This window comes from Triturus cristatus, chromosome 11, assembly GCF_964204655.1.
Source record: "Triturus cristatus chromosome 11, aTriCri1.1, whole genome shotgun sequence".
NCBI classification, from domain to species: Eukaryota; Metazoa; Chordata; class Amphibia; order Caudata; family Salamandridae; genus Triturus; species Triturus cristatus.
Genome location: NC_140594.1, coordinates 421735158 through 421744687, shown reverse-complemented (window position 1 = coordinate 421744687; position 9530 = coordinate 421735158).

Here is a 9530-nt window from a genome sequence, read left to right as displayed (position 1 = left end):
CACGCATAAAAGGCACAACTTCAGCACAACAGAGTGACGATATTTTGCAAGAAGCTGTGCCACCGTCAATTCGATTGGACACCACAGAGCCTGAACTCTTGTTTCAAGATCAGACAGTACCTGCCCGTTTTCATTATAATCTAAGACCAAGGCCTATGGACAAATAAATATTCTTTTTCCTTACCCTTTTGTTTTTGATACCATAGCTCTCCCATTTGAAGGACTTTCTTGATTTTTGTTTTTCGAACCACCATCCGGGTTCAGCCGCAGGGTCGCGGTGCCAAGACTTTGGGGTACAGGCCGAAGACGTTAGGTCAACGGTTCTGGTTGGTCTAGGGCGTTCCCTGGACTGACAGGCGTACTCCTTAGCAGAAGATACTCACCCGCCGCGAGCGGCACGATTAGAGGATGGAGTTTTTCAAGATGGAGAGACTCGCTGAGGAAATGAACTTTAAAGCAAGAATATGTAAAATAATGAAGAGCAAACGTTTTGTATTTTTATGTTTGTTTATATTATGTAGTATGGTAGTGTTTACTGTAGGATTTGTATTCTTCCTCTGAGGAAATATGAATTTTATGATCAGTTATGTCCCCTATCGTAGACCCCAACGGCTCCATGTACATGCTATATGTACATGTATGTTCCCTCCTGCTCCAGTTTTGAAGACGCAAATATATGTGCGTCCACCGTCAACATGTCCTCTTTCAGATCCACTATGAATGGGTCAGATATTCCTTTCCTAAGTATGAAAGGCCACCGACTTTATGTGGTTCACTTTCCACATTTTACAGATTCAGGCGAGTAGGCCCGAATTCTGTCATCAAGCCTTTTCCTGCCTTCTGCCTCTAAAAGCTCCAGTCTGAGCCTGCATCTGTGACCATGAATTTTGTCTCACTCCCTGCGCGGCTAACGGTGCCTGATCCAGCCCGTCGCTTGCCAAAAACTGTATTTCACCTTCAAGATTATCTCCTCCGCCCCTCATCCGATGCATTCCTGTCTAGCAGTTTAGGTAAACATTCCTCCAGCTACCGTGCAAAGGGCCAGGCCTCGCTGTCCTCATGCAAGTAATTCATAGCCCTGTTACCATGGAATATTCCTACCCCCTCGCATCTAGTGTAGACACTTAGACGCTTGTACACGCACTAACAGTCAGTATAGTCAGTATAGAATAAGATTCTATCCTAAGAGACCTCTCTTTTTGGATAACACAGTTCTTTAAACATAGGATATTAGATATGATTTGGGATTAGGTTGACATAACCCCAGACTTCTGTCTCCACATGTAGAGCTAAATGTCAAGTCCCTTTCTCCCTCTAGTTGCACGTCAATCACACGTCATGCGGCTGCGCACGCATCTCTGCCAAATATTTCTGCTGACATTGCAGGATTCTCTTATGGATCCACCCACTTGTGACATCATGTATAATGACGTTGTCTAGTTACACCTATTCTAGCTACGCATGCATAGTTTATTTTGTCTTATCAGTTGATACGCCTACTGCATCTGTTTTACTGTAATGCCTTTTCTATAAAAATGATTACCTGTCAATAATATATGCCCTTCCTTCCTGAACTTTCGTGGTGATGGAATAGAATGCCTACAATTCGAATTGTATTCCTTTGTATAGGAATAAAGCCTTTTTAAAACCTCTAATACCACGGATTCTGCCTCTCATTTTACTGAGTTATTCTTAATAGACTTTACCGCATAAAAAATAGTACCGGTAACGAAATATTTACCACATAAATTGGCGCCCGAACAGGGACACTTTCTCATCTCACGCGCCGGCGGTGCGTTGCAGGCCCGGTCTCCTGCCACAGCTGAACGGACAAAAACGCGTATCTACAGGATTTCCTGCATCTCCCTCCGGCCAAGCGGGGACGACTGAGGCTGCGATCAACACCCAGACGAGGCGGTGAGAAGTGCGAAGTATCCCGACCAGAGCCTAGCTGAGAGAGCAAGATCCGAGGTATACAAGAGACCCGCCAGGTTCCGAAGTTCCGAGTCCAGTCGAGTCGGTCCAGTCCAGTCCAGAGTTTCCGAGGCCTTCTGTTCCGTTCCGAGCTACCCGGTGAGTACCATTACCGGGGAGGCATTTGACGTGCACATAGTCTGTGCCGGTCAAGACGGGTTTGGGTACACAAATCCGGTCTGCACTGTTTTAGCAGTGTATCTGTACTGTTTAGCAGTATATATAGTATGTCTTGCATATAAATAAGTACTATCTAGTGTCAGTATTATGTCAGTAACTAGTTTTCTATTAGTTATCATTGTTCGTAAAACTTTTAAGTGTTAAATGTTTTAAAATACGTTCTATATATTGTGGTGTGAATGACTGTTCATTATTGTGTTTTTTATAAAGTGTGTTCTGGTAATAAGGTCTAAAAATGCCGCTCTTTTCGAAACTAAGACAGATCAAAACTAGAAAAGGTGTACTCGAAGAAGCTGTTCCCATCCCACCGAGGGACACTCCAGGGTACTTTATGTATCATAAGCATGGCCTAGATGCCGTATTATTTCTTGATTTATGGGTGGACTACACCAAAGAATTACCAGAGAGTCAGAGATGGCCCGCAGCGGGGACCTGGGATGCAGATTGCATCATGAGAGTAGAGGAAGAATTATGGAAAAAGAAAGCCAGACAGTCGCAGAAAGATGCCATTGAATTATGGCGTAAAGAATCGTATAGACGTACAGAAAAAGCACTCAGGCAGGAAGATAAGAGTAAGGAGAATTCAAATAAAGTCCGAGAAAATCTGTTAATTGAGGAAGGTACCCGAGTAAAATCAGAACAAGTAGATAGACAAAGAAACGCCCTTATGAATGGTATGTATCCACTTCTGGCCGAAGGGTTACCTAAGGCTACTCCGGAAATACCAAAAGACTTGCCACCCCCATTGTTTCCGATAAAAGCACACCCCAAGGGACATCCCAGAACCGCAGAAGATGTTTTCCTTTCCTCTTATTTAGATGACGCAGCTCCCGAGTATGCTAGTACCGCACCACATAGACCGCTTGCCGATGATGCTCATCGCCAAGATCCTCCGTCTGTACCTCCGCAACAACAAGCTCTGACACACATTCCGACAAGCACATCTGTTTCTACAGCTTTTCCCGCAACGACGGTTGCTGTCTCACCTTCAACAAATCCTTTCACGTCCAGCACCCCAGACGGTGCTACAGGAGGTACAACAGACATTTTTTCTACGCCACCCAGAGGAAATAAATTTTCCCTTAGAGAATTAGCACACCAACGTACGCCCAAACTAGCAACTCCCGACATGCTTAAGGAACTTCTAGTAGATTGTAGATATGATCCTGTGCCCGGTAAACGGGACGAAATGCTGCTGTCATCATTACGTATTCGACGAGCTGCAATATATTTAACGAAGCTACCAGGAATGGCTACACATTTAGAAAATATATATCACTTTGTCCAGTCAGGACGAGGTCCTGAAAGTATTAGCAGAGCTATGGAGTACCAGAAAGCGGAGGTACAGGGACAACTGTTACGTTTCCTCATAAACTGTGTAATCAGAAATCAAGACCGGCCTGGGGTAAATACGGAAGAAATGCAAAAACTTGTCACTTGGGGCCAGAATATATCAGAAGGGAGACATGATAAACAGTTATGTATAGTAGCTATGTACCGAAAGATCCGCAAAGAAGTAGAACGAATACACGAAGAAAGATTAGAGATAGACGCCGCTGACCTAAACAGAGAGGAGGAGGAGCAAGAATCAGACCAATTAGATACAATAGCTTATGTAGGTAAAGGAAGATCCCATAATAATACCAGAGGTTTTAACGACCCAATACGTCCAATACGTCCAGAATGTAATAGACATCTTCCAAACCCTATGCTAAATACGAAATCCCCTGAACACTTATTCCAAGCCGCTGATAAATTACTCCGAGATCGAAGGGGGTACCACGTGCTCGATTCCATGGACGAACAAGAATTAGCCAGGTCAGCAGTACAATGGGCTGACAGTCCCGGCGAATACAATGACGATGTACTTGCACACACGTTTCTGAATCTAGACCCATATGAACAGCGTTTAGCTAGTATATACATGATTCAACACCTCCTTATATTATATAAAAGCCAACACTCCGATCCAGGACCCTTACCTGACATATTGACAGAACTACTCACGAATATATGGAGAGGGTCAGGTACTGATTTGATTAAGGAAATTCTAGAATCCCGAAACCAATATTTAAATTTCGTATGCCCAGAACACGTTCCAGTTCCCATCATGGGAAGAAAAATGTATCACATAGATAGACAGAACCCGTTACGCGAAGTACACCCAATTAGAGGTGCCGGTGATAACTTTACACGTGTGTTTGTGTACACGCCTATAACTAAACTGGAATTATTAGAAATGAAGAAAGTAGTACCCAGCCATGACAAGGACCCAGCAGGTTTCCACCGTGAGATAAAAGACATGTTACTCATGGGAGAGTATATCTACCCCGATATTATGAAAATATTAAAGGTCCTATTACCCGCCGGTGTTTATGAGAAACTCAAAGAAAAAGAATGGGAGGTGGTAGACCAAAAGATAGATTGGACAGCATTAGAAAACGAAGAAAAGGCCCGAGCTGCAGGAGCAGGGCTTGGGGAAAAGACTACAGCACTAGCAGGATTACTAATACAGGTACTGCCAAGTTTATTGACTACGAAAAAGGAAGATTGGGGTGCAATCTCAGCCTGTAAACAAAAACCAGATGAAGACACTAGTGATTTCTATTCCCGATTTGAAAAATGTTTTATTATAAATAGTGGCATAAAAGCCAGTAGTGAGTCATATCCACATCTGTTTGTGACAAAATTAGTTGAAAATTCTCTGCTACAAGTCAAGAATAGAGTATTGAAATTCGAAAGTACCTGGCAAGGTATTACCCCATCACAGATGCTACAGATGTTACAATATCACCACAATAGAATTAGAGAAGAACAAGAACACGAACAAAGACGTATGAAAGATACAAAAATGAAAATGCTTGTTGCACAGTCAGTTCCAGCCGATAGTCATCAAAAGGGTGATTCCGCAAGTCCTGCGAAAGGGACATGCAACTATTGTAAACAACCAGGTCATTATCTACACGATTGTCCAGTCCTGAAACATAATATAGCCACAGGTAGAACACATGAGAGACCACGTCCACCCAGACAGGATCAGAATCAACAACAAACGCCTCAGCAGGCACAACCTAGGTTAGCTCCGCAACAATTAGCTCTGCAACAGGCAGCTCCACAACAGATCGTAGTACCACCACAAGCGCAGCCTACTGCTGCAACTCAAGCAACAACACAACAAATGTATCAGTATGCACAAACAGATTATCCCGATTATCAGCGATACTCATGAGATAGCCTAGAGAGGGAAGTTGGCTTACCCCTTATAGAGGTTCCTGTAGATCAAGAGGGACCTTATGTACATAGTGAACTATTAGGGGAAGACAGAAAGTTTTTACTTGATACAGGGGCAAGCAGAACAACTATAAGAAGCAGTGAAGTTCCAGGGGCACCCCTCTCAGGCTCACAAAATATTTCCCTTGGATTCTCAGGAAAACCGATAATAAATGACGTAACACAACCTCTTCCACTTACAATAGGTCCATTGACACGTACTACAGATTTATTGCTTACTAAATCATGTCCAGAAAACTTGTTAGGTATAAAAACATTGAAAGCTCTAGGAGCCATAATATGTTGTTCTCCGGAAGGAGTACGACTATTTTTACGTGACTTTAAAGGTCACTACGTATCCAGAGACATGGATCACCGACTGCAGAATTTACCTACACATTTATGGGCACAAGGCCCCACTGATGTTGGTTGCATGAACATTACACCATATCGAGTTACACTAAAGACAGGAGTGGTACTACCACGAATGCGACAATACAAGTTACCACCAGATGCTGTAGTGGCTTTACTGCTAATCATTGACGAGCTTATTACCCAAGGAGTGGTTGTGGAAACTGACTCCAATGTATGTAATTCACCGATAATTCCGATCCTTAAAAGAACGGATCCAAAAGCACCACCAGTATATCGATTAGTTATTGATCTGCGCGAATTAAATAAATGTATTGTACCACAATACCCTGTGGTCCCAGATATCTCCTCATTACTCACAGCTATTGACTCAGAAGCAACGTTCTTCACTGTAATTGATCTCAAGAATGCTTTCTTTAGTGTCCCAATAGATCCGGAAAGTCAATATTTGTTCGGTTTTAGTTTAAATGGACGAAGCTTTAAATTCACACGTGCACCTCAAGGATTTACAGAAAGCCCCAGCATCTATAGCCAAGCACTGAAACGAGAACTTGACAGTATCCATATGCCAGTTAACACTGCCTTGCTTCAATATGTCGATGATCTACTGATCACCGCCCGAAGCGAACATGAATGTGAGACAGCGTCATTGACGGTTTTGAAATTTCTGGCTGACAAGGGGCACAAGGTGTCCCCTTCTAAGCTGCAATTCTGTGTCCAGCGAGTTGTTTACCTTGGGCACTCGCTGTCCAAGGAGGGAAGGCAGCTTACACCCGACCGCATCCAGTTAATTGCTAACATGCCAGCACCCAAGACACAAAAGGAGGTGCGGGCTTTTATAGGCCTCACTTCATACTGTAGGCAGTGGATCCCTCAATATGCATTTCTAGCAAAACCACTCATCCAGTTGACAACACAGGAGGCAGCCACATCGACTGTCCTCCCTTGGACTCCAGAACATACACATGCCTTTGAAAGCTTAAAGAAAGCTTTATGTCAAGCACCTGTCCTAGCAACACCATGTTACAATAAACAGTTTACACTCTTTGTTACAGAACGCGAAGGTACTGCTTTGTCAGTACTCACTCAGGAACAAGCAGGATCACACAAACCATGTGCTTATTTCTCTAGTACATTAGATCCAGTAGCTCAGGCACTTCCAGCGTGCCTGAAATCAGTGGCAGCAACAGCTTTAGCAATCAGACAAAGCGATGCCATAGTGTTAGGACATCAATTGACAGTACAAGTACCACACGCAGTAGAGGTTCTCTTGAACCGCACACAAACACAACACTTGACTATAGCGAGACTCACCGGTTACGAATTAACATTGTTTCAGCCACACATAGAAATCAGACGTTGTAATACGTTAAATCCTGCCACACTGTTACCAGTAGGCGGAACAGATCCATTGGCACATGATTGTGTCGAAGTCATTACTATCACGACGAAACCCAGACAAGACTTGACAGACATCCCTTTGTCAGATCCAGACTTGACATTGTATGTAGATGGGTCATGTATGAGAACAAGTACAGGAGAGTTAGTGGCCGCTTACGCAGTCACAACAGACACTGAAGTCATTGAAACAAATTGTATTAACACTTTGTCAGCTCAAGCAGCAGAACTCACCGCTCTGACACAAGCCTGTATTCAAGCCACAAATAAAAAAGTCAACATATACACAGATTCACGTTATGCATTCGGAGTCGTCCATGACTTCGGCGTACTGTGGCGAGAGAGAGGTTATTTAACTTCTCACGGTGCCCACATCCAACACGGACCCCTCATTCAAGCCCTATTAGACGCGATTCATCTACCTACTGCAATATCGATTATGAAATGCAAAGCCCACACAAAAGTTACCGATATCATTTCTCAGGGTAATGACCTAGCTGACAGAACAGCTAAACAGACTGCTCATAATCAGACTCACACAACTGACATGACAAAGACAATAGTCCTGACACCAACACATTGCATGACAGTTAAGGATCCCGCCCTTGATGTAATTGACATACAGACACATGCTACACCAGAAGAAATAAAGAAATGGACTGAATTAGGAGGGATCCAAACAGATCAAGGATGGATGACGAAGGAAAAATCCATATGGTTTCTTCCCGACTCAATGGTCCAAGTCATCATTAACACTATACATAGTCCAGCGCACCTAGGAGAAAAAGCTATGCTAGACAGCATTCAACACATTTGGTTCAACAAACACTTGCGAGCCGCAGCGAAACAAAAAGTTCGTACCTGTATGATATGTTGTCAGTTTAATCCAGGTAAAAGCATCCCCGTAGAACAGGGTGGATTTCAAACTCCCGATCATGCTTTTGAAGTCCTCCAGATGGATTATATCCAGATGGAACGATGTCGAGGATTCAAATATGTTCTCGTAGTTGTTTGTGCTCTTTCCCGTTGGACAGAAGCATACCCGGTTTCAGATTACACTGCCCCGACTACTGCCAAACAGTTAGTTCGAGAATTCTTCCCACGGTACGGTTTACCACGTGTTGTCTACTCAGATAACGGCCAGCCGTTCTCATCCGAACTAATGAAACACGTTTCCCTTCTATTAGGATACCAATGGAAATTCCACTGTGTCCGACATCCCGAGGCGGCAGGTCTCGTGGAACGCCATAATCAAACTCTGAAAATTAGATTGTCCAAAATATGTAGAGAGAAAGGAGTCGATTGGATAGTAGCCTTACCAGTTGCGCTCTTTTACATGAGAATGGTAGCACATTCTCGAACAGGGCTATCCCCGTATGAGGTGATCTTCGGTAGACCACCAAATATGTGGGTGTCAAGAATTCCTGTCATGCAAGGGGAGGAAAACGGTAACCAGCGAAAACGGACTACATCTCCCAGGATGCTTAGCGGTTGAGAGCTTATGTAAACAGGAGAGCTGTTACATAACTCAAGGAAAACACGCCCTTATATAAACAGGAGAGCTGTTACATAACTCAAGGAAAACACGCCCTTATGTAAACAGGAGAGCTGTTACATAACTCAAGGAAAACACGCTCTATAAAGGGAGGAACCGGGAGGTACAACGCTGTCGGATATTGTGTTTACACCGACGTACCTGCTTAGTGAAGAGCAGTGTTCCGGAGTGGTGCTCCAGTAAGGCAAGAACGGAGGTAGGTCGAGTCGTTACTCCCTGGGCCGTGTCTTGCCCCATCGTCACCTGTGAAGGACCCGGAAGCTCTACCGGATAACCATTGAGCTTCGCTTTTTGACTCGGCTGAGTCAAAGCGCAGTGGCGCTTTTGCTGGTTGGAGTCGTAACTCCCAGCCCGACCAGAGATACAGGGACTGCCAGCTGTAACGCACACCAGGAGGTGTTTGCCGCGTTACAGACTCGGAAGTCCACAGGATCGATCGAGCGGCTGCTCTCGGTTCAGTCTTCTTTGCTTGTGATTGGGGTATCGGTGACGCATCACCAGGAGGTGACTCCGCGTCCCGGTGCAGTCTGAGGAAGAGGTTGAGCGGCTGCTCCCTTCAGGTAGAGACCCCGGCTGGGTGTTTCCCTGACTCCTCGATTCTTCCCAACACTCTTCGTGCCCCTCACAGCCTACCGTTTGGCATTGTCGGCCATTTCATTTCTGCCCTCTGTTGGCATACGCCGGGATCGGCGTATATGCAGAGGACGGCTAGGACCATCCGTGCTGTGGGCTGGTAACGTACTTAGCCTGGAGGATTCCAGTGACTATAACCTTTGTTTAT